This window comes from Arvicanthis niloticus, chromosome 3, assembly GCF_011762505.2.
Source record: "Arvicanthis niloticus isolate mArvNil1 chromosome 3, mArvNil1.pat.X, whole genome shotgun sequence".
Lineage (NCBI taxonomy): Eukaryota > Metazoa > Chordata > Mammalia > Rodentia > Muridae > Arvicanthis > Arvicanthis niloticus.
Genome location: NC_047660.1, coordinates 60236731 through 60257054, shown reverse-complemented (window position 1 = coordinate 60257054; position 20324 = coordinate 60236731).

Genomic DNA, 20324 nt, shown 5'->3' with positions numbered 1-20324 from the left:
CCTGCTCTGTCTCTGGTGAGCCGATGCGATTCAACAATAATAACAATAATAATAAATCTGGTTTTCCTATACCCAGCCTCATACCACATTCTTTCTGGGAGGAAAATCAATTTATATTTCCAGGCAGGAATTCCAAAGTAGAACTAGGTATTTATCATGACTGAGCTGGACTGACAAGCTCATTGCATTCTGTTTTAGAGACTTTCCCTCCATGTTTACATTTGCGCTGGTTAAAGCTACCCAGGGTACCGAAGATACCCTCACATGAAAACAGGCCTTTCTGCAGAGCCTGGGAGTCACCCACTGCCATTCTAATCAAATTAAGGTATGATTGCAATTTGTTTTATTAAATATTCCATTAAAAATAAAGCTCTTACAAAATATGCACTTGCTTCGATCTGGCAGCCTTCTCAGCAGCCGTCACTGGATTGAAGCACTGTCTTTGAAATGCCTGCCAACTATTTTTGCCTCGTGCCAAAGTAACAATGCAGCAATATAGGAGTGACTTATCCAAGTGAGTTTATAACGGGGCTGGGGGGGACCCACGTGGAACACTCTCAGAAGTTCAAACAGACTCCTAAATTACAAGTGGACCCTAAACTGTGTGTGCTCTGTGCCCTTAGCAGGTGGAAGTGCCACCAAGCAATTCATTAACAGCTTTCACAGAAAACAAAACAGAGGTTAGAAAACACATGCCTAAGCACATGCCCATCAGCTACCAGGCTGTGCCTGAGCCTACTCCCGTATGCCAATTGCTTGCCTCTGCTTCATTGCAGATGTTTATTAGAGACACACTTTAAAAGTGAAGATGACACAAGAGTCTTTGCTTCCACGGCTACATCCCGCACTTCTATCCACATCTATCTCCATGCCAGAATAGCTTCCCTGAGTCGCCTGACAGTCAGACTTTACTCAAAATAACTAAACGAAAGACCCTTTTGCTAATTTGTCTCTGGTTTCACATCTGTGTGTGGCTTTTCTTTTCTTCTCTTTTCTAAAAAAAAGAAAAAAAAGAAAAAAGGAAAAAAAAAAAAAAACACCCACAACAAAGGGAGAAAACTGCTGTTTGCAGTGGCTGCAGAAGCTCGATGCTCATTTAGAAAGGCCACTGAGTCCAAAGGAAAGGTTGGCAGCTCTTTTTGAGTTTTCCTTACTCTGCCCTTCTGTGGGAAAGAAAGACATGAGCCAGGAGGCAATATAGGTAGAGACCACCCAAGGCCGAGCATGCTTAAGTGGCCAGCGACCTCCTGTTAGACACAGCAAGGCGGTGAGGAAAAATCCCAAATGCAGCCCCCATGGATCCTGGAGGATTTTCCGCTTCATCCTGTTCTGTGGGGGCTTCAAGAACACAGACAGCGCTGATTATTTTAAAAACAATGCAGGACCACACTGGGCCTGACCTTGCACGGAGCCCTAGCCGGTGTCTGCTGACCTCCCTTCTCCTACATTACTCCTCTATTTACGGAGGACTATCATCAGTTTTCTTTGCTGAAAGAGCTGTCAAGAATGTGGTCTGTGGGAAAGAGTCACAAATGTGGGCTTTTAAGACATCAAACTTCAGGCATGGACCACCTCGGGATGGCATTCCTAGGACCATGAAGCAACACCTTCTGCTTGATACAGTGACTTTAGAAGGTGAAGGGAAGAGCCCAGACTTGTGCATACATGTTTCCTTTGTCATCTAAGCCACCTTTCACCTCAAGATGAGGGGACATGCAGTGACTAGACAGATCGGAAGTCTGGCTGAGAAGTTTGGCAGCAGCTTTCATAGCAATAACGCAATTGAGTGATTTTAAGTACATTTACATTTCCAGTCTGTTATTGCAGGGACAGTAAAAACTTTGGATTTTGTGCGTTTGTGTTAGTAGCAGGAGTGGATAGGGGAGGAGTTACGGGGAAGGGGGGAGGGGAGTAATTTTTTTTCCTACCTAGTCCGGAGCTTAATGGACTTCTTTGGAAGGAACTGGCTTGGAATGAGGAGTTAATTAATAATACGGAAAGGAAAAGCTTGGTGGTGGGGGGGGATGAGAAGAAAGGGGGCCATCAGATGGGCAGAGTGTAAAACCGTTCTTCAGAGTTTCTGATTATGTAGATGAAGATGTTTATGTTACAGTTTATTCACTGGGTGGGCAACAGGGCTTGACCACTTGACGCTAGTTAGGCTAAGTAAATGCTGGGAGCTTCAAAGCTACAAAAGGCGGAGCCTCTGTCTACAGGAAGCCTTGCATCCAATAGACAAGCTCTGCCTATAAATCAGTAGATGAGCACCTTGAATGTAATTAGCACATACTGCCTATTGTGTGGCCTGGAAAAGAGTGGGTCATTAAGAAATTCTTGTTGGATAAATGACTGGTCTTGTACAGTGCTGTCCTCAGTAGACAGCTAATATGTGCACTTTCCAAATAGTTCAGAATATGGTTTGCAAATTACTTCATGTGTGGTTTAAAAATGTTATTATTAGCTTTTTTTTTTTCTTCCTCCCCCACAGTTGATGAGTTCACTGAATCCATTTCTTGGCTGGGGCTTGGCATGGCCACTGAGGCCTGGAAGGGAGGATTACATCTTGGAAAGAAAGAAGCCTCTTGACAGTTTCATTGTATGTCTTGAAAGGTCATGAACGTTTTGTAAATATGACTATTTTAACATGAAAATATTTTTATTGACAGCGAACTGCTGAGTGATTCATACATTGTTATCTTGAGTGCTTTGATTTGAAATATTGGGCAAAATGAAAGCTCACCAACAGTGCAGATTAGACCTTGCTTGAGGCAGCTTCTCTTCTTTGATCTCCTGTGTCTATAGTTTAAGAATTTGGGCATGTTCTGCAGACATAAGCAAGGCAGGCTCTTTCATGGCTTCCTCAGATGTCTGCAGAATCACCCCACACTTACAGGTACATACCCTCCTGAAGACCTGGTTGGAGGGGCTGAGGGTAAGAGTCTCTAGTGTTTCTTACAAGGGCACCAATGATCAGATCTGGGTCCCATCCTTACAACCTTGCTTAGCCCTGGGTACTTAGAATATCATATTGGGGACAAATGATCATTAAACCCATAAGCAGTCATTTAAAAAGTTATGTCAACTGGAGTTTGTTCCTTTAACATGAAAGTATAAATGAAGCAGGACCGATTCAAGATATTAGATTTGTTTGGAAATGTAGTGGGGTTTGGGGAAGATAAAAACGATCTATTCTGGTATGTATTGTAACTAGCAATGTATTAGGATACACAAAAATAGTATCAATTTACTCATTTTTAAATTTTATTTATTCTTTATGATTTCAATGCATGAATAAATGTATTTTAATAATATCTAGCCTTCATTTCCCCATCCACCCCCAGATGTCCCCCATATCTCCCTCTAAAGTCATGTCTATTTCTCTTTTTAAAAATATAAAACTTCAATTAGTGTTGCCTGTATCAACATGGGTATAGGGCTGACCATTGGCACATAGCCAACCTACCATGGGCAACATCCCTGAAGAAAACGGATTCTTTCTCCCCAGCAGTCATTTCCTACCTGTAGATCCTCAGTTAGGACTGGGGATCCTATCCATGCTAGCTAGCATGCTGAATGCTTGGCTTTGTGCAGGTCTTAAGAAGATAATCACAGAAGTTGCAAGTTCATGCTTGCAAATTGTCTTCCATAGTCTCTTGTTCTTTTTAAATCTTAGTTCTTCCTTCTTCCTCTCCTCCAAGTCCCACCCTTATAAATCCCTCCCTTGTCCTTATAATCCTTCGGCCTGCCCCTGAGCCTTGGGGTAGGGAGCATCCCATTTGTGGATGAGTACTCTACAGTCATTATCCTCTGTACTTTGAACAATCCTGAGCCTTTGCATTAACTCTTAGTCACTGCAAGTAAAAGTTTCTCTGAAAAAGTTTGAAAGCAAAAATTAATCCATGAGTATAAGAATAAGTATTTAGAGAGCTGGCTGTTGGATACTATGTCACTTTGTCAAAATGTAGTTACAGGTTTTCCTCTAGGGTCTATGACCCATCCACCCATGGTTTGAGGGCAGTTAGATAGCACCAGGCATGAGTTTCCTCCTAATGAGTTCTCTTAAATCCATGCAGACAGCTGTTGGTTACCCTAAGAGATCTGTGCCGCTACTTCACCTCTAGGCATCTTATCTGGCAGGTATCATAACTCACAAGATTCACAGATGGGGAAGAAAAACTGTTGATAATTTCTTTTCTCTTCTCCAGCAGTCTGCATAGTACTTTCTGCACTGTAGAAGCTTGTTACTGGGGAAGAGGACTCCAGTCAGTAACATGTTAATGCCTTAAGATCCATTAACTGAAGTATGTGGTGTCTTCAGAAATAGGGTCTCACCCTCAAGTTCTGTCTGACAACCAAGAGCACTAGCAATAGCCTGTGTTGCTTTAGGGTCTCTTGAACCTTCATCTCCTGAGTGGAAGTGTTGCACACCTGGCACTGGGCTTTCTGTCTGACAGTCTATACGTTCTGGTGGAAACATTATTCTTCAGTGTAGGGTCGTTCCAATTAAATTGTTTCTTATATACTTTTACAAAGCTTATACAGTAATAGGCTCACAGTCCCCTCCCCAAGCCTCTGACTGTTTAGTTTCCCATGACCTCAGCTCCCCACCCCCTTTTTGTTCTCTTTTCCACTTCATACCACCTGTGCCACCCTATTATCTCCCTCCTTTAGTCAGTCTCTTCTTTCATACCTTGTAGATGCCTTTCTACTTCCCCTGGATTCTCCAGGACTCCAAGTGATACATATAAATCAAAAGAAGTGGAGCTTGAATCTGCTTAGAATAGAGAATATGCAACATTCTCTGTCTGAGTTACTTAACTCAGTATAAGTTTTTTCATTTCCATTCAATTATTTGAAGAGTTCATTATTTTATTTTTTTTCTTTACTGATGAATAGTATTTCACTGTGTTTACATACTGCATTTTCATTTTCTGTTCATCAGTTAATGGACATCTAGACGGTCTCTATTTCCAGCTCTTGTGACTAAAGCAGAAATGAATGGATGAGCAGGTATCTCTATAGTAGAATGTAGAATCTTTGAGGTAAATGCACGAGTGGTAGAGCTGGGACACATGAGTCAGAGTTAGATCTGTATCTATTTCTAGCATTTTGAGGAATCTCCACACTGATTTTCATACCAGCTACACACGTTTGCATCCTTATCAACAGTGAATAGGGGTTCCTTCCCCACATCATCACCAGCACCAACTGTCATTTGTTTTCTGAACCTAGGCCATTCTGACTGGAGCAAAATAAAGTTTCAAAATGGTTTTAATTTTCAGTTCCTTGATTCCAAGTATTTCCAACATTGTAAAAAGTATTTTTTGTTGTTGTTGTTTTTTTTCGAGACAGGGTTTTTCTGTGTAGTCCTGGCAGTCCTGGAACTCACTCTGTAGACCAGGCTGGCCTTGAACTCAGAAATCCACCTGCCTCTGCCTCCCAAGTGCTGGGATTAAAGGCGTGCACCACCACCGCCCGGCGTAAAAAGTATTTCTTAGTCATTTTTATCTCTTCTTTGGACAACTAATTCTCTTCCTATCTAAAGACCATTTTATGATTAAATTGTGTGTTTTATTGATGCTTTGGTTTTGTTTGTTTTTAGTTCTCTACATATTCTCAACAGTAATCTTCTAGGATATGTAGTCAGATGTATTCTTTGCTGTACTGAAAAGCCTGTTTCATTTCATAGGGTCCCACCTGTCAACCTTTGGCATTAACACCTGAGTGAATAGAGTTCTGTGCAGAAGTTTTTTTCTATGCCTGATGTTGTAGTGTGTGTTCCCTATGCTTTATACTGGTAATTTAAAAGTTTGGGTCTTTTCATTAGGGTCTGATTGTTCTACAGGGTGAGAAATAGCCATGTAAATATAATTATTCACTCTACTACATGTGAGTCAGGGCTGAAGGACTTACTGAGAAAGCTTGTGAGTGTAGCTTCTTACCACAGGTTCAGGTTGTCCAAGACACAAGGTGACAGTTGTGTCATGTTTACTTTCTGTTAGGTGCTTAAGATTGAGCCTAGGGCCGTATGTGTGTCAGCCAAGTGCTCTCCTAACTGATCTAAATGCCGAATCTCTAATTTTCTCATTTTTAAAATCAGAGGTTCAATGCTAAGTAACTAGAGTAACAGATAATCAGTAAGGGTGATAAGAGATCTGAGAAAAAAACAGGGTATATCAACTTGACCTTCATGGCTGTTAGAACCTTAATATGCAATAACTGATGGGACACAAACTCAGAACAATTACCAAAAGGACATTAAGATGGATGCTATCCAGGGATAAACAAAGTTGAAATAACTTTCAAGTGACTGAATCCCTACAGAATGTATTGTTCTCTTACTGGAGTATAAAATCAATAGGCATAAGATAGCTTTAAAACTTCAAATATTTGGAGATTAATATTCTTGAAAGTACCTCATTGTTCATAGATGACAGCAAACAGAAATTTATAAGATTTCGCTATTACTGACAATGAAAACATACTATATCCTATGCCCTTGGATTGCAGCTAAAGCCATTTTTGAAAGGCAACTAAAAGCTTTCAATGCCCATATATGAAAAATGAGAACAAAAGCTGCTGTGGACATGGGTAAATGGGAGCACTGACTCATTGCTGATGGTCCAACCCACTGGCCCAGCCACCAGGAAAATCAGTGTGGAGGTTCCTCAAGCATCTAGAATGGATCTCTTGAATATATATCGCAAAAAAACAAAGCTTTAAAAATCAATGACATCTAAGTTTTCAGATATAGATTAAGTGAATGAGCATAGCAAAAACAAATATGAGGAATGAGAAAGCCAGACATGATGAAATGTGACTTTAATCCCAGCACTAAGGAAGTAGATGCAGGTAGATCTCTTTGAGTCTAAGGCCATCCTGGTCTACATAGTTAGTTCCAGGCCAGATAATCCAGACCACCTAGGCCTAAATAGTAGGACTTTTCTCAGAGAAATGGAAACAGAGGGCAGGAAAAGAGAGAAGATGGGGAGAGAGACAGAGTTGGTGAGAGAAAGAATATAAATAACAGAAATCAGAGTAGAAATCAATAAAGTAAAAGCATAATCAGTTTAAAGAGTCCAAAAGTCAGAACAGTAAAGGCCAGTAGAATGGACAAATCCCTAAAAAGTTGAATGTTTAAAGGAGTCATAATGTACACCCAGTAGTATCAAGAAGTGTTATAGAGATCTTCACAAAAGTAAAACTGAGACAAAGAACATTATAAGAATACATAGTAGTTTAATGACTTTCTCAAAATATAACTTCTCAAGTATTATCTACAAGATATGTAGGGATTTAAAAAGACTGGTGAGACATACTGTAGCTGAGACAGAGAATGATGCTGACCTGTGAGCTTGTTGAGTGCCCTTACAAGGGTGACTGGGGTGCTGTGTTGGACATATGTTCCTGACCCACCTTTGCTTGACTATATCCCAGATGGGACAAACTGCCTTGCCTCAAGTTTTTAGACCTTGTGGGATAGAGAATTGAAAAAAGAAATTATGTCTCTTGTATTCTTCTTAAAGGTGCCCAGCTATTAAAACTCAATCATGTACTGGTCTAGAAATCAATCCAATATGGGAAATAACAGTCTACTTTTTGGAAGACTGGATCTGGCCTTTGTCAGAGACATATTTGGAAGCTAGCTGTAGCTTGCTATGATGTTAGAATAGCAAGAGATAATGTTGGTACAGGATCTGGATTTCAAACAAGGGTTAGTACATGTTTTAAAGCTCTTTTAATTGTCAAGCTAAAATTGGTTTTTGTCTCTTCTACAGTATTTATTGTAAGTTGCACTGACTGTATAATTTCCAATTATGTTAGTGTGTTGAAACCTGGCATGTCTGTTACGGGGCTCTATCAGCTTTTGTCTCACTGCCCTGAGTATTAGAAAACCTTGATTCTCTGAAAAAAAGCTTGAAAGTGAGTGCTGGAAGAAGTGAGTCAGGCTTTAAGCAGAAGCAAGAGGGTAGCAAGCTTGATTACTGCTAGTATAACAGATTTAATTCCATTAATTGCTAGCACCACTGCTTATGCAATAGCATTGACACAAGGAGTTAAGACAACTATTTTTGTTAACCATCTAGCAAAAAAAAAAATGTTACTAAAGTATTGAATATACAAAAGGATTTATATAGGTATCTGGAACAACAAATGATGATCTATAACCCATTCAAATTATCTGAAGGAGGTTCAGGGTTCAAGAGTTAGGAACCTTCCCAAGTGTCATGACAAATATTATTGGAGTAGTGTTACTTTTGAAATTCACAATGATTGTCATTATAATTAGAAAAAAGTTTAAAGACACCTGTAGGATATTTGGCATAATCCTAACACCTCTCTGGGTGGGGTAACATTGCATAATGAGATTATGAGTTTAAAGAATGCTGCTCTGTTGACCTTTGATGCTGCAGATAATGCCAATAAAATTATCCATGGCCTGAGGTCAGTATTTCCATTTTGGCCAAACCTCATGAGTGGCATATATAGCTTGATCAGGCTAGCCCTTCTTGTCCTGGGAATACTTTTATTTCTGCCCATCGTGTTAAAGCTTATCCTTAACAACATCAACATGTTGGCAGCCAAAGTACATGGCTTAAACCTGAAAATGGACCCCCAGACAGAGTTATTAAATTAACAGGCTGGCAAGCCAAGGACATATAAGATTCTCCACAGAGCCTTACCAACCTAAGACAGAAGTGCATTGCCTTTGATAATGCATATTCCATGATGGGTAAGAAAGGCATTCTTGTCAGAATGACCTAAGACAGGCTCAGTCTTGTTAACAAAATAAAAAAGGGAGAGAAGTGAAGAGCCTTTGGGGCTTCATGGCAAGAGGGCCAAGGACAAAAAAATGGGCTGCTTGGCAGGAATATGACGTTGGCCAAGGACAAGAAAGTAGGCTTCAAGCAGGAATCTGACATTAGACTAGAACAAAAAAGTAACTCCATGTAGGAATCTAAATTGTAGGATAGAACAAAGAAGTAATCTCAGGCAAGAATCTAAATATTAGGCTAGAACAAAGAAGTAATTTCAGACAGGATTCTAAATTTTAGGCTAAAACTGGGAAGTAGGCTTCAGACATGAAAATGACCTTGGGCTAGGATAAGGAAAGTAGCCTCAGATAGTTTGGTTATCCTGATAAGCCTTTAGAAACATTGGTCATGGGATTGTTCATGTAACTGGGTTTAATGCCTTGCTTTTTCTTTGATTATTTGTGTTTATTGTATTGCTTGTTCCTCGACTATTTGCATCTATTGTATTGCTAGACCCTCAACCTAGAACTGACCTTAATACATGCATTAATCAAAATGGTATAAAAGCATAAAGGAAGAGGGGGTATAGGCTAGGGGGTTCTAGGGAGGGGAAATGGGGAAAGGAGATGACATCTGTATTTTAAGTAAATAAAATATCCAATAAAAAAATATCAAGACCTTGGAAAAAAGATATGCAGGGATAAAGATGTAGCAGAGACTGAGGGAACAGCCAACCAATGACTGCCTTAATCTGAGACCCATCTCATGTGAGAAAGCCAACCCCTGATACTATTAATGATAGATACTCTGCTATGCTTCAAGGCAGGAACTAGAATAACTGTCTACTGAGAGGCTTCATCCAGCAGCAGATGGAGGCAGATACAGACAAACATTGGGCAGATGCCGGGGATTCTTGCAGAATTGTTGGGGATAGATATGAGCAAGTTGAAAGGGTCAAGGACATCACAAGAAGACAGAGTCAACTAACATGGAACCAAGTGGGCTCACAGAGCTGAGCCACCAATCAAGGAACATGGCAGAGCTGGACCTTAACTCCCTACACATTTGTAGCAAATGTGGAACTTGGTATTCATGTGGTTCACCTAACAAGTGGAGTGAGGGCTGTCTCAGTTTCTGTTCCCTGCCATTGGATCCCTTTCCCTACTACATGGACTGCCTGGTTAGGATTCAGCAGGAGAGGATGTGCCTAGACCTGCTGGGACTAGGTGCCATGGGTGGGTTGGTAACCAAGGGCGGTATTCCATTCTCTGAGAAGGGGGAAGGATTAGTAAGGGTGGGAGTGGGAAAAAAGGTGTGAACAGGTCTGTAATAGGGATGTAAAGTGAATAAAAAGTTAAGATAAAAAAGTAAAGCTTACCACAACTGATAGAAAATAAAATAAAATATCTGAATGATTAGCTATGACAGAAATTGAATTAATAAACCAAAACTAAAAGAAACCTCAGACATATAATTTCCTTGTTCTTTTAAAAATCTCCTACAGTCTTATCCCAGTTAAGTGCTCTGAACTAAGACTAGACTAAAACAGAAAGTTAAATGCTTAAAGAAATCTCCTTATGATGCAAAAGTCATCCACAGACCCTTGGGAAACTTTGAGATTATAAAAAGGAAAGAATAGCATATTCAAGCTATATGCAGCTATTCTAGAAAAGTCATTGAATATTAATGATATAATAAAACAATAGCTAAAGATGAAGCAAAAAAGAAACCTCAGCACTCATTTCTGCAAAACTCACAGGCACTGAGAACACATGGGAAAGGCCAGCAACCTGCTTATGGAGCACTGAGAAAACCTAAGCAAGAAGCAGACAGAATGGCAAAGGATCTGAGTCTCCCTTACAGTTGAAGACAAGCTAGTATTCTTTCTCAAGTCCTCCAGTGCAATAAAATGGGGGGTGGGGGGGGGAGATGACATACATAAGGTAGGTGAGGAAGAAGAAAACTAATGTTTTTAAAACAGACTATCTAAGGAGTCAATCTTCAGAGTTTCACATAAAAGACTAGAATTAACTATAATAACTGGATTATACATGAATATAATAAATAAAATCAATAACAAATAACAGTTAAGTTTGAATGTGATAGCAACAGAAATTCATGTTGCATATGCATAGGTAATAAAACATTTCTGCCTTTTTCATAATTTATTTTTTTTATTCACATTACATCTCAATACCAGTCCCCTTCCCTCTTCTCCTCCCAATCCCACCCTTATAAATTCCTCCCCCCACTACCCACTTCCTTCTGCTCAAAGAAGGAGAATCACCCTTAGGTACCACCCCACCCTGTGGCATCTAGTCCCAGCAGGACTAAGCACTTCCTCCCCCACTGAGGCCCAATCAGGCAGTCCAGGTAGGGGGAAGGGGATCCAATGGCAGGCAACAGAGTCAGAGACAGCCCCTGCTCCAGTTGTTAGGGGACCCACATAAAGATGAATCTGTACATCTGCTACAAATGTGGGGGGCTAGGTCCAGCACCTGCATGCTCTTTGGTGGTGGTTCAGTCTCTGTGAGCCCCCATGGGCCCAGGTTACTTAACTTTGAAGGTCTTCTTGTAGTGTTCCTGAGCTCACCAGTTTGCTCAATCCTGTCCCCTATTCCACAATGCTCAAGTTCCTCCTACTTTTTGGCTGTGGTTCTCTGTATCTGTTTCTATCTGCTGCTGAATGAAGCCACTCATTCAGACAGCTATGCTAGGTTCTTGTCTGCATAACAAAGTATCATTGTCAGTATCACAGGTTTGTTCTCTCCCTTGGGATGGGTCTCAAGTTGAGCCAGTTACTGATTGATTATTCCCTCAGTCCCTGTTCCAACTTTATCTCTGAACATCTTGTAGGCAGGACAAATTTTGGGTTGAAGGTTTTATGGGTGGGTTGAGGTCCTCCTTCTATTGGAAGTCCTTCCTGGCTTCAAAAGGTGGCCACTTCAGTTTCTATTTCCTGCTGGTAGGACCCTACTGGAGAGTAGGGTGACCCTCTAGTCTCTCCCATCTCAGGTCTATAGCTAGTCCGAGAGATGCACCCCCACCAATTTCAATTCCCACTTCCAGACCTTTCCTGTCCCCATTTCCCATACCTAATCCCCATCCCCATACCCCTCCTCAGCTCTTCTCTCATAGTTCCCTCTCTCCATCCACATCTGATAAATGTTTTGCTTCCCCTTCCAGCTGAGATTCACACATCCTCACTTGGTTCCTTCTTATTACCAAGTTTATTTGGGTCTGTGGATTGCAGCATTGTTATCTTGAACTTTGTGGCTAATGTTCTATTATAATGTACACACCATACCTGTCTTTCTGGGTCTGCATTACCTCATTCATGATGGTATTCTCAAGTTCCATCTATTTGCCTGCAAAATTCATGATATTCTTGTTTTTAATAGCTAAATAGTATTACATTATATAGATGAACTACATGTTCTTTATCCATTCTTAAGTTGAATGACATCTAATTTGCTTCCAGTTTCTGGCTATTATGAATAAAGCTGCTATGAACACAGTTGAGCAAGTATACCTGTGGTATGGTGGAACATCTTCTGTGTATATGACCAAGAGTTGTGTAGCTGGGTCTTGAGATAGAACTATTTCCAATTTATGAGGAGCCACCAAATTGATTTCCAAAGTGGTTGTATAAGTTTTCACCTCATTAGCAATGGAGGAGTGTTTCTCTTACTCTACACTCTCACCGAAATGTGCTGTCACTTGAGTTTTTGATCTTAGCTATTCTGAAAAAATAGCTAGATGAAATCTCAGGGTTGTTTTGATTAGCATTTTCTTTATGACTAAGGAGATTGAACATTTCGTTAATGTTCTTAATGCCTCTTGGCCATTCGAGATTCCTCTGTTGAGAATTCTCCACTTAGATTTGTATCCCATTTTTAAGTGGGTTATTTGGTTTGTTGATGTCTGCATTCTTGAGTTCTTTATATATTTTGAATATTAGTCCTCTGTTAGATATAGGGTTGGTGAAGATATTTTCCCATTCTCTAGGCTGGCATTTTGTCCTATTGATGGTATGTCTGTAACCTTACAAAAGCTTTTCAGTTTCATGAGGTTTCATTTGTCAATTGTTGGTCTTAATGTCTGAGCTATTGGTGTTTTGTGTTGTTGTTGTTCAGGAATTTGTCTTATGTACCAACGAGTTCAAAGCAGTTTCCCACTTTTTCTTCTATTATATTTTGTGTGTCCAGTTTTATGTTGAGGTCTTTGATCCAATTGAACTTGAGTTTTGTGCAGGGCAGTAGATATGGGTTTTTACATGCAGACATCCAGTTAGACCAGCAAAATTTGTTGGAGATTCTTTCTTTTTCCATTGTACAGTCTTAGCTCCTTTGTCAAAAATCAAAGGTGTGTGAGTGTGGTGGTTTAATTCAGGGTCTACAGTTTGATTCCATTGATCCACCTGTCTGTTTTTATATCAATACCATGCAGTTTTTATTAGTATTGCTCGGTAGTATAGCTTGGAAATCAGGGATGGTGATACCGCCATAAGTCCTATTATTGTTCATGATTGTTTTAGCTATCCTGAGTTTTTTGTTGTTTCATATAAAGTTTAGTATGCTCTTTCAAGGTCTTTAAAGAATTGTGTTAGAATTTTGATGGTAATTGCACTAAATCTATAGATTGCTTTTGTTAAGATGGCCATTTTTACTGTTAATCCTATGGATCCATGAGCAGGAGAGGTCTTTCCATCTTCTGATATCTTCTTTCTTTCTACAGAGACTTGAAGTTCTTTTCATATAGGGCTTTCACTTGCTTGGCTAGAGTTATACCAAGATATTTTATATTACCTGTGGCTACTGTAAAGAGTGTTCTTACCCTAATTTCTTTCTCAGACAATCTATCATTTGTATAAAAAAGGGCTACTGAATTTTTGAGTTGAGTTTTACTTCCAGCTACTTTGCTGGAGGTATTCTTCAGCTATAGTTCTTTGGTGGAATTTTGGGGTCACTTATATATACTATCATATCATCTGTGAATAGCAATACTTTGACTTCTTTCTTTTTAATTTGTATCTTTTGATCTCCTTTAGCTGTCCTCTTACTTTAACTAGAACTCCAAGTAGTATGCCGAATAAATAGGGAGAGAGTGGGCAGCCTTGTTTTGTCCCTGATTTTAGCAGAATTGCCTTATGTTCCTTCATTTAATTTAATGTTGGATATTTGCTTGCTGTATATTGCTTTTATTATGTTTAGATATGGGCATTATATCCCTGATGTCTCCAAGACTTTTTAATATGAAGGGGTGTTGTATTTTTTTCAGCATCTAATGAGATGATCATGTGATTCTTTTCTCTCAATTTGTTTATATGGTAGATGTTGTTTATGCTGATGGATTTGCATATATTGAGTCATCCCTGCATCCCTGGGAGAAGCTCACTTGACCATGGTGAATGATGGTTTTGAGGTGTTCTTGGATTTTATTTGTGAGTATTTTATGGATTATTTTTGCATTGATATTCACAAGGGAAATTATTCTGAAGTTCTTTTTCTTTATTGAGTCTGAGTGGTTTATGTGTCAGGGTGACTGTGGCCTCATAGAATGAGTTTGGCAGTGTACCTCCTGTTTCTCTTATGTACTAGTTTGAGTAGTATTAGCATTAGCTCTTCTTTGAAAATCTGGTAGAATTCTCCTCTAAAAGTGTCTGGCCCTGGGAGGCTTTTTTTGTTTGTTTGTTTGGTTGGTTGGTTGGTTTTGATTTTGGTTTTCAGAAACTTTTAATGGATGTTTCTATTTCCTTAGGGGCTATAGGACTGTTTAGTTTGTTTTCCTGATCTTCATTTAACTTTGGTAAGTATCTATCTATCTGGAAAATCATTCATTTCATTTAGATTTTTCCAATTTTGTGGAGTACCAACTTTGAAGTAAGACCTAATGATTTTCTCAGTGTCTATTGTTATATCACTCTTTTTGTTTCTGATTTTGTTAATTTGGATACTATCTCTCTGCTTTTTAGTTAGTTTGGTTAAGGGTTGCCTATCTTGTTGATTTTCTCAAAGAACCATTGGTTTCACTGATTCTTCATATTGTTCTCTTCATTTCTAATTGATTAATTTCAGCCCTGGGTTTGATTATTTCCTTCCATCTACTCTTCTTAGATGTGTTTGCTTTTTTCAAGAGCTTTCTGCTGTACTTTAAATTAATAGTATGAGAACTCTTTAATTTTTTTATGAAGGCATTTAATGCTATGACCTTTCCTCTTAACACTGCTTTCTTTGTGTCCCATAAGTTTGGGTAGGTTGTGCCTTCATTTTCATTGAATTCTAGAAAGTCTTTAATTTCTTTCTTTGTTTCTTCTCTGACCCAGTGATCATTGAGTAGAGAGTTGTTCGGTTTCCATGAGTTTGTAGACTTTCTGTTATTTCTGTTTCTGCTGAAGTCCAGTTGTAATCCATGGTGGTCTGATAAGATGTAAAAAGTTATTTCAATTTTCTTGTATCTGTTGAGGCTTGCTTTGTAACTGACTATATGATCAGTTTTGGAGAAGATTCTGTGAGGTACTGGAAGAAGGTGTATTCTTTTGTGTTTGGGTAAAAGCTTCTATAGATACCTATTAGGACCATTTGATTCAAAATATTGGTTTGTTTCATTATTTCTTTGTTTAGTGTGTCTGTCTTAATGACCTATCCATTGGTGAGAGTAGAGTGTTGAAGTCTCCCCCTATTAATATGTGGGGTATATGTGTAGTTTAAGCTTTAATTATGTTTCTTTTACAAATATAGAAGCCCTTGTGTTTGAGGCATATATGTTCAGAATTGAGATTTGATCTTAGTAGATTTTTCCTTTGATATCTATGAGTTATTCTGCCTTTAACTAAGGTAAATCCTGCTACCTAATACAACATGAATAGAGCTGAAGGTGAGTGGGTAGAGATTCTAAATGAAATAAGGAAGGTACAAAAATGGAAATATAGCATGATTCCATTTACAAGTGTCTAAAATGGTAGATTTTGCAGAATCAGAGACTAGGATGTTATTGCTATGACCAGAAGGGTATTTATGAAGACTTAATATAGAGCAGTATGCAGGTAGCTACTCTATACTGTATATTTGTAATTTACTGAGAAGATGGGGGATTTGGGAGAATTTATTTATGTTTATAAATATGTTGTCTGTATAAATGCATGTACATCATGTCATTTCTGGTACTTGAAGATATCAGAAGAGAGCATTGGATCACATGTGCATATATGTGTACAAGTGCATCTAGAGACCAGAATTCACCCTCTACTGTTGGTCACAAGGTGCTTTTCATCTTGTTTTGATTTTATAATTCTTTTATTTCTTGAAACTGTAATATAAGTACAATATTTGCCACTCTCTTTTCCCCCTCTTCTTTCTCTCAAATTCATGGCCTCTCATTCATTAGTTCTTGATATATTTTATGTCAAATATACATATACATATTTAAAGACCATAGGACTTTTAAAGTTATTCATGTGTTATTCTGTTGTGTTATTCATACTAATATGAGATCTTGGAGATAAACAAGAAAGGAGAGGTTGTATATTTTTGTGTCAATTGTCCAGATTGTTGTGTTTACTTGTTTGTTTGTTTGTGAATTTGACACAGACTAGAATTGTTTAGGAAGATGAACCTCAGTTGAGAAAATGCTTCCATTGGATTGTCTGTAGGCAAGTCTATAGGGTGCATTCTTATTTAAGATAGATGTGGGAGAGCTCACCCTACTGTGAGTGAACTGATCCTGGATTGTATAAGACAGCAAGCTAAGTGAGCCAGAAGAAGCAAGACAGTAATACACTTTCCTCTAGGGCATCTGCTTCAACCCCTGCTTCCAGGTTCCTGCCCAAACTTCCTGTCCTAATTTCCCTTCATAAATGTCGAGAACCGCACTAGTCCCACGGAGCTGCCTGGCATTTGGTGGCCACTGTATCCAGGCCCAAGCTACCGCTCCAGTCCGTGGGTCGGGGTTCAGCAAGAGAGAGAGTGAGGGCGGTCTTGAGGAATGGAGACCAGACAGAGTGTGTTTCAATCCCGTTTATTTTTCAGTCTCTCTTCCTCTAAGTGTCTGATTCTCTCCTACTCCAAATTGTTCTCCTTCTCTGTTCCTCCAAATTGTTCTCCTGTACTGTCCTAATTGTTCTGACTAGAGCCAAGTGTCTTCTACCTAATGTCAAGTAATCTGTTTTCCTCCAGGTTGTACTGTTTCTCTGTCTTCTCTCTGCTGTGTCTGATTCTCTGCTGTCTGCCTCTGCCTTTTATCTGTCTCACTTCTAAGCCATGCTTTTTGGTCACACCTTTAATCATGCCCTTAGGTCTTGTCTCTAAATCTGATCTCTACACTTCTAAGTCATACTCTTAAGTTACACACCTTTAATCTCACACACCTTTAATCTCACACACCCAAGGTATCTAAACCAAGATTATCAGAGTGTGCTCAGCTGTTGTAGGCTATTGTAATCCAAGTCTAATGTCAGGGTATATGGCTCAAGATAGCTGCAAAGCTGATAGCCGCTTTCTGCTAAAACCCGCCCCCCAACACAAAATTTCCCTTCATATACAGTCATGTGAAATAAGCCCGTTGTTCCCCAAGTTTCTTATAGTCATACAGCTTATCATAGAAACATAAATCTAACTACGACAGTATCATTCACACAAAAGTAATTTTAACAATATAAAATGTTCTAGTTAAATAAATCATTAGACTCTTCTGATGGCAAGACACAAACTAGAACTTGATTTTTAGTTAATTAAAATTTAGATATATTATGGATGCAGTGTAATTAATAATCTAGCTATGATTGAGAGAAAAAGAGATATCTTCACTTCTTTTCTGTTACTGTAATAAAGTACCCTGAAATAATAACTTAGGGGCAAATGGATTTATTTTAGCTCACAGATTTAGGTAATAATCTATCATTTCAGAGAAACCAATTCATCATGAATTAAAAATAGATAATTGCATTATATCTACAGTCAAGAACAGATAACAAAAGATGCATTTGTGTTTCTGTGAAGTCTGCTGTTTCTACTCATATTTCCCCAGATCCCCTGCCTAGGGAATAGTGACACCCACAGTGACACAATGAGCAGTTTTTAACAACCCAATTAATGTAATCAAGATAACCCCCTTAGACATGCTCACAGGTCAACCTCATCTAGATAACTCTTCACAGAGACTCTCTTTCCAAGTGATTCTAGACTGTGTCAGATTGACAATTAAAACTAACCAGGACAAGGGGGTATTATGGAAAAGGAATCAGAACTCAGTCAATTTTGGTGTGATGCTGGCTTTTATCAGTTTAGCAATTTCAGAACTATCACATTTAAATATAATAGTTCTGTTCGTAAGGGTGAGGTAACATACTGTATTTAGAAACATTATTATCTCATTCACTAAATGTCAGTGTTACCCATCCTCCAGGATCCTCCAGGATCACAACCAGCATTGTTATCTCCAGACCTTGCCAGAGTGTGCCCTTCCCCCACAGCCTTGAAGCAGGCCTGCAATCTGTTTACCACAATAGACCAAACAGTAGGACCTGGGAGGCATTGCATTGCCGGCCTTGGGCCTTGGTGCCCTGGAGTCTGCTACAGGAGCCAGAAAAATGGACCGCCTGCTGAGCTTGCCTTGACACCTTTGGGCTGCTATCTGCTCACCCAGCTGCTGGAGAAGAGACTCTGGGGGTGGGGCTTCCCCTTTATATGTGAAAGCAAAATATTAAACTTTGGGTCTTGGCCCCATGCTTCTCTTGCCCTCCATTCCCCTTTCATTCTCAGCCTTCTTCTCAAGTGAGCCCGTTTTCAGTAGCTGCTGGCTGCTACACCAGAGGTTGCTGCAACACTGTCTGTGTAAATGGGGCTACATTTCAATACCACCAAAATAGAATAAAACACCTTCTGACATCATGAGGAGATGCAAAAGGCAGAGAAAAGAAGCTGTTGAGGAATGAATGTAACTGTAGCACTGTAAAACCCAAATGAAAAGGACCTCACCGATCCGTGGAGAACTGCAGACGCACCCCAAATCACTCACGAGAAACACAACTTGATGCAAATCGCAAGAGGTTTACTGGCTAGCCAGGGCTGTCTTTCCTTCAAGCCCGCAGGGGCAGCGGAATTCAGCAAAAGAACAAAAGAAGTTTACAGCTTTTAAGGGTGAATCTACAAACCAGGTGGGGGTGGAGTTTGGGAAGGGGGAAGGCTGAGAGTGGAGTTAGGGACGGGGGAAGGCGGGGGAACAGGTCACTAGGTCATAGATACATTTGATCTCAAATTCCTAAGATGCATGGTGTGTCACTTTATAATTGGCTATTTCGAAGTAGTTTCACACTATATATCATGAGCTCCAGTTCAAGGGGGTCAGGCTTATCTCAAACTTTTAGCATCCTGGCACCAACTGTCTCAGGGCTGTTAGTTCAAAGCCCGGCCAAGCTAATCTCGGGCCCATAGCATCCTGACACCATGAATCTTAAGATTTGTTTAGTTAGGGCCATCTGTTCAAATGGTCAGCTAATTTCCTGGGACTGAGGCAACACAGTGTTTGACTTACAGGTTTTTATGTCTTTGCTTTTAAGAGTAGGGTTCAGGGGATCAACTTATGATTTTTCTATCTTTCATTCCCCAATTTTTTTTCTTTTATGTAAGTTTCTAATCTTAGAATCTTAATTCGTAGTATCACTAGATTCATCTGCAAGCCCCGGTGACGTATAGACTGATATTGTTGTCTGAGTATCAATATTTGTACTGTGTTCACCCTTTCTCTGACAAAAGCTACAGATTGATCTAGGAAGCAGGGTCCTAGAGGGAGTAATAGGAGGAGAACAAGGAGGGGCCCCATCTGGGAGGATACCAGTGGGGATTGGCAATGTCAGCTTTTAAATCCTTAGCAATCATCATTTTCTTAGCCCAAACCACTTTCTGGAGCAAGAGGGCAATAAAACATTTGTTAGGCTCAAGTTGCTAATTTTTTCTCAGGCAGGGTAGCTGATAAGGTCCTTTTAACTCAGGCTGACATTAGTTCTCAGGAAGAAGGAAGTCTTGGCTCCCAGCATCTCTTTTTTAAACAATTTTAAGGAGACTGGTCTGAGAAAGCAGACATTTGTAAATCTCATTGATACATGAGCGGGCATTAACCAGAGGGGGGAAGATTGACCTGATCCTCCCATTATCATTAGAAATAGTGTCTTTTGGGGGAGGAGAGGGTTAAATGTCTCATGGGCTTCATAGGATATTGAGGGTCCTAGTCAGCAGCTTTGAGACACAAGAAATTAACACCAACCTCTATGCAATCAGGTTTGCTTCACGGGGGACTCAGATGTGGACAATTTGGGTCCTCCCCCTGCAGTACTTCGTCACACACCCCTTGCAGGTACCCACGCTGTGTTCATGTCATGTGAACCAGCGTGCATAGATCTGAGTTCTATGCAGTTTTTAAAGGAGATAGGTCAATGCAACTCTCAGCCAAGTCTCTATCAGCCAGATCAAGTCTATAATAATATACTTGTAGAGGTTTAGATGCCAAGGAGTCAATTTGTTGTTTTACAAAGCCAGTGAGTCTGTTACAGGCCCAAGGGCTGAAAGTCAAAAG